The sequence below is a fragment of the Triticum aestivum genome, chromosome 7D (assembly GCF_018294505.1).
Source record: "Triticum aestivum cultivar Chinese Spring chromosome 7D, IWGSC CS RefSeq v2.1, whole genome shotgun sequence".
Taxonomy (NCBI): Eukaryota; Viridiplantae; Streptophyta; class Magnoliopsida; order Poales; family Poaceae; genus Triticum; species Triticum aestivum.
Window position 1 is genome coordinate 125,536,700 of NC_057814.1, and position 6,950 is coordinate 125,543,649.

The window sequence follows — 6,950 nt, forward strand, 5'->3', positions numbered from 1 at the left end:
CATGTCCCTAGTAAGCCTCTAGTTGACTAGCTCGTTGATCAATAGATGGTTACGGTTTCCTGACCATGGACATTAGATGTCGTTGATAACGGGATCACATCATTAGGAGAATGATGTGATGGACAAGACCCAATCCTAAGCCTAGCACAAGATCGTGTAGTTCGTTTGCTCAGAGCTTTTCTAATGTCAAGTATCATTTCCTTAGACCATGAGATTGTGCAACTCCCGGATACCGTAGGAATGCTTTGGGTGTGCCAAACGTCACAACGTAACTGGGTGGCTATAAAGGTGCACTACGGGTATCTCCGAAAGTGTCTGTTGGGTTGGCATGAATCGAGACTGGGATTTGTCACTCCGTGTAAACGGAGAGGTATCTCTGGGCCCACTCGGTAGGACATCATCATAATGTGCACAATGTGACCAAGGAGTTGATCACGGGATGATGTGAGTTACGGAACGAGTAAAGAGACTTGCCGGTAACGAGATGGAACAAGGTATAGGGATACCGACGATCGAATCTCGGGCAAGTAACATACCGTTAGACAAAGGGAATTGCATACGGGATTGATTGAATCCCCAACATCGTGGTTCATCCGATGAGATCATCGTGGAACATGTGGGAGCCAACATGGGTATCCAGATCCCACTGTTGGTTATTGACCGGAGAACGTCTCGGTCATGTCTGCATGGTTCCCGAACCCGTAGGGTCTACACGCTTAAGGTTCGATGACGCTAGGGTTATAGGGAAAGTATGTACGTGGTTACCGAATGTTTTTCGGAGTCCCGGATGAGATCCCGGACGTCACGAGGAGTTCCGGAATGGTCCGGAGGTAAAGATTTATATATGGGAAGTCCTGTTTTGGTCATCGGAAAAGTTTCGAGTGAAATCGGTAATGTACCGGGACCACCGGGAGGGTCCCGGGGGTCCACCAAGTGGGGCCACCAGCCCCAGAAGGCTGCATGGGCCAAGTGTGGGAGGGGACCAGCCCCAGGTGGGCTGGTGCGCCCCCCCACCAAGGCCCAAGGCGCATGGGAGAGTGGGAGGGGGCAAACCCTAGGTCCAGATGGGCCTTAGGGCCCATCTAGTGGGGCGCCCCCCCTCTCCTCCCCTTGGCCGCCCCCCTTGATGGGATCTAGGGCTGGCCGCCTCCTCTTGGGGGTGGAAACCCTAAGGGGGGCGCAGCCCCCTCCCCCCTATATATAGTTGAGGTTTGGGCTGCCCAAGACACACGAGAACGTCTCCTTTTTGGCGCAGCCCTACCCCTCTTCCTCTTCCTCCTCTCCCGCGGTGCTTGGCGAAGCCCTGCGGGATTGCCACGCTCCTCCACCACCACCACGCTGTCGTGCTGCTGCTGGATGGAGTCTTCCCCAACCTCTCCCTCTCTCCTTGCTGGATCAAGGCATGGGAGACGTCACTGGGCTGCATGTGTGTTGAACGCGGAGGCACCGTTCTTCGGTGCTTAGATCGGAATCAACCGCGATCTGAATCGCTACGAGTACGACTCCCTCATCCGCGTTCTTGCAACGCTTCCGCATCGCGATCTACAAGGGTATGTAGATGCACTCCCCTTCTCCTCGTTGCTAGATTACTCCATAGATTGATCTTGGTGATGCGTAGAAAATTTTGAATTTCTGCTACGTTCCCCAACAGTAACAAACTATTCACATGTTAAAGTATAGATCATAAACTTCCTTGAAAACTAACAAACCGTGTTATTAGTCATCAAACAATTACAATTCATCTTATTTTCAGGAAGAGTCTATGTAAGAGCTTTGATTTAGCAAATCCCACATACTCAACTATCATATAGTCTTTCATGATTGCTACCACTCAAAGCATATTTTTAGAACAAATAGCATCCATCGAACACAGAGAAAGATAGGGGCTTAATGTTTCGCCTCCCAACCTTTTACCTCAAGGGTAATGTCAACAATAATAAATCATGCTCACATATATTTGAATGGCCATATATGCTTAGATCTTTCCATCACATGGTGCTTGCCAACTAAAGAGTAGGTTGGAATGAGAAGGAATACTACTGACTCTTGCATAAAAGTAAAAGATAGGCCCTTCGCAGAGGGAAGCAGGGATTTGCAGAGGTGCCAGAGCTCGAAGCGAAAATAGAGATGAAAATAATTTTGAGATGTATGCTTTCATTGTCAACATAACTACCAAGAGTTCCCAATATCTTCCATACTAGATACATTATAGGCGGTTCCCACGCAGAAAGGTAAAGTTTTTACTCCCCCTCCACCAACATTCACACTCCATGGCTTGTCCGAAACAACGGGTGCCGTCCAACATTCCTGGGGGAGTTTTGTTTAAATTATTTGCGATTTTGTTTTTGATCTTTTGATCATAGGACTGGGCATCCCAGTTACCAGCCATTTTCTCGTGAATGATGAGCAGAGTCCACTCATCGTGAGAATAACCCACCTAGCATGGAAGATACTGACAGCCCTAGTCACTACATGAGCGATTCGGGCATACAAAACAGATTATTATTTGAAGGTTTAGAGTTTGGCACATGCAAATTTACTTGGAACGGCAAGTAAATACCGCATATAGGTAGATATGGTGGACACTCATGGAATAAACTTGGTTCAAGGAATTTGGATGCACAAGAAGTATTCCCGCTTAGTACAGATATTTTGGCTAGCAAGGATTCTAAATAGCAAGCACCACATGTTAGAGGATCCATAACAATATAACTTCTATACAAATATACCCAAGCATAACTCATTATGTTGTCTTCCTTGTCCAACTTCAACTAATTTGCTCAGGTTTGAAAATAATTAATGGGGCTCACAATCATAGAAGATGTCCAAGATAGTATATTTATATGTGAAATATTTCTTCCTTCAATATTCTTTCATGAATTGTTCAAGTGACCAATACAATGTTTGCTAACCTTCAATAAATTTACCACCTCTACTTATTATATGTGAAGGCATTACTCCCCATGGTAAAGGCATATGAAACATATATAATTTCAGATTTATGACATTCAAATCATTCAACCATTTACTCATAGGATATAAGTGAAGCACACGAGTAAATGACAAACTACTCCAAAAAGATATAAGTGAAGATCAATGAGTAGTTAAATAATTATGTAGCTATGTGAAGACTCTCTCTCATTTAAGAATTTCAGATCTTGGGATATTATTCAAACAGCAAGCAAAACAAAATAAAATGACATTTCAAGGATAGCACTCATCATGTGAAGAAGCAAAAACTTAGGCTCAACCGATACTAACCGATAATTGTTGAAGAAGAAAGGTGGGATGCCTACCGGGGCATCCCCAAGCTTAGATGCTTGAGACTTCTTGAAATATTATCTTGGGGTGCCTTGGGCATCCCCAAGCTTGAGCTTTTGTGTCTCCTTAATTCCTCTCATATCACGGTTTCCTAAATCTCGAAAGCTTCATCCACACCAAACTCAACAAGAACTCGTGAGATAAGTTAGTATAAACCAATGCAAAAACCTTATCATTTCTACTGTAACAAATCACTAAAATTATTATTCAACATTGCATACTAAATGCCTCTGCATATTTAATACTCCTATCCTCAAATAGAATCATTAAACAAGCAAACATATGCAAACAATGCAAACATAACAGCAATCTGCCAAAACAGTACAGTCTGTAAAGAATGCAAGATTCATCATACTTCCCTAACTCCAAACATTATGAAATTCTACCACACTGTAGAAAATTTATCAGAGCTTATTATGCAAAAAGTTTCAACATTTTATCATATTCTGACTTTTCTAGGGAATTTTTGCAACAGCGGTAAACTTTCTGTTTTGAAACAGCAACATGTATACTTGCAAAATAAGCATGGTAAAGGCTATCCTTGACATTTTTATTGAAAATAGAGATGAAAAAAATTATTCTAAATAACAGAAAGCAAATACTAACAAAATAAAATGACGCTCCAAGCAAAACACATATCATGTGGTGAATAAAAATATAGCCCCAAGTAAAGTTACCGATGAACAAAGACGAAAGAGGGGATGCCATCCGGGGCATCCCCAAGCTTAGGCTCTTGGTTGTCCTTGAATATTACCTTGGGGTGCCTTGGGCATCCCCAAGCTTAGGCTCTTGCCACTCCTTATTCCATAGTCCATCAAATCTTTACCCAAAACTTGAAAACTTCACAACACAAAACTCAACAGAAAACTCGTAAGCTCCGTTAGTATAAGAAAATAAATCACCACTTAGGTACTGTTGTGAACTCATTCTAAATTCATATTGGTGTAATATCTACTGTATTCCAACTTCTCTATGGTTCATACCCTCCGATACTACTCATAGATTCATCAAAATAAGCAAACAACACATAGAAAACAGAATCTGTCAAAAACAGAACAGTCTGTAGTAATCTGTATCAAACGCAAACTTCTGGAACTCAGAAATATCTGCCCAAATAGGACGACCCAGATAATTTGATTATTGATCTACTGCAATTGGAATCAGTATTTTATCACTTTCTGGTGATTTTTAACAATTGTTTTCGTGAACAGAAAGTTTCTGGAATTTTCAGCAAGATCAAATAACTATCATCGAAGAAGATCCTATAGGTCTTACTTGGCACAAACACTAATTAAAACATAAAACCACATCTAACCAGAGGCTAGATCAAATATTTATTACTAAACAGAACCAAAAAGAAAGAACAAAAATAAAAATTGGGTTGCCTCCCAACAAGCGCTAACGTTTAACGCCCCTAGCTAGGCATGATGATTTCAATGATGCTCGCATAAAAGATAAGAATTGAAACATAAAGAGAGCATCCTGAAGAATATGACTAGCACATTTAAGTCTAACCCACTTCCTATGAATAGGGATTTCATGAGCAAACAACTTATGGGAACAATAATCAACTAGCATAGGAAGGCAAAACAAGCAAATCTTCAAGATTTTCAACACATAGAGAGGAAACTTGATATTATTGCAATATGTAGAAGCATATGATCCTCTCTCATAATAATTTTCAGTAGCATTATGAATGAATTAAACCATATAACCAGCACATAAAGCATTCTTTTCATGATCTATTTGCATAGAAATTTTACTACTCTCCACATAAGCAAATTTAATGTCACCAATAGTAGTGGGAGCAAACTCAACAAAATAATAATCATGTGAAGCATAATCCAATTGAAAATTAAAATCATGATGACAAGTTTCATGGTTATCTTTATTCTTTATAGCATACGTGTCATCACAATAATCATCATAAATAGGAGGCATGCTTTCAGCATAATATATTTTCTCATCAAAACTTGGGGGACAAAAAATATCATCTTCATCAAACATAGCTTCCCCAAGCTTGTGGCTTTGCATATCATTAGCATCTTGGATATTCAAAGAATTTATACTAAAAACATTGCAATCATGCTCATCATTCAAAGATCTAGTGCCAAACATTTTATAGATTTCTTCTCCTAACACTTGAGCACAATTTTCCTTTCCATCATTCAGACGAAAGATATTAAAAAGATGAAGCGTATGAGACAAACTCAATTCCATTTTTTTGTAGTTTTCTTTTATAAACTAAACTAGTGATAAAACAAGAAACTAAAATATTCGATTGCAAGATCTAAAGATATACCTTCAAGCACTCACCTCCCTGGCAACGGCGCGAGAAAAGAGCTTGATGTTTACTACACAACCTTCTTCTTGTAGACGTTGTTGGGCCTCCAAGTGCAGAGGTTTGTAGGACAGTAGCAAATTTCCCTCAAGTGGATGACCTAAGGTTTATCAATCCGTGGGAGGCGTAGGTTGAAGATGGTCTCTCTCAAACAACCCTGTAACCAAATAACAAAGATTCTCTTGTGTCCCCAACACACCCAATACAATGGTAAATTGTCTAGGTGCACTAGTTCGACGAAGAGATGGTGATACAAGTGCAATATGGATGGTAGATATAGGTTTTTGTAATCTGAAAATATAAAAACAGCAAGGTAACTAATGATAAAAGTGAGCACAAACGGTATTGCAATGCTAGGAAACAAGGCCTAGGGTTCATACTTTCACTAGTGCAAGTTCTCTCATCAATAATAACATAATTGGATCATATAACTATCCCTCAACATGCAACAAAGAGTCACTCCAAAGTCACTAATAGCGGAGAACAAACGAAGAGATTATTGTAGGGTACGAAACCACCTCAAAGTTATCCTTTCTGATCGATCTATTCAAGAGTCCGTAGTAAAATAACACGAAGCTATTCTTTCCGTTCGATCTATCATAGAGTTCGTACTAGAATAACACCTTAAGACACAAATCAACCAAAACCCTAATGTCACCTAGATACTCCAATGTCACCTCAAGTATCCGTGGGTATGATTATACGATATGCATCACACAATCTCAGATTCATCTATTCAACCAACACAAAGAACTTCAAAGAGTGCCCCAAAGTTTCTACCGGAGAGTCAAGACGAAAACGTGTGCCAACCCCTATGCATAAGTTCACAAGTACGGAACCCGCAAGTTGATCACCAAAACATACATCAAGTGGATCACGTGAATATCCCATTGTCACCACAGATAAGCACATGCAAGACATACATCAAGTGTTCTCAAATCCTTAAAGACTCAATCCGATAAGATAACTTCAAAGGGAAAACTCAATCCATTACAAGAGAGGAGAGGGGGAGAAACATCATAAGATCCATCTATAATAGCAAAGCTCGCGATACATCAAGATCGTGCCAAATCAAGAACACGAGAGAGAGAGAGAGATCAAACACATAGCTACTGGTACATACACTCAGCCCCGAGGGTGAACTACTCCCTCCTCGTCATGGAGAGCGCGGGATGATGAAGATGGCCACCGGTGAGGGATCCCCCCTCCGGCAGGGTGCCGAAACAGAGTCCCGATTGGTTTTTGGTGGCTACAGAGGCTTGCGGCGGCGGAACTCCGGATCTATTGT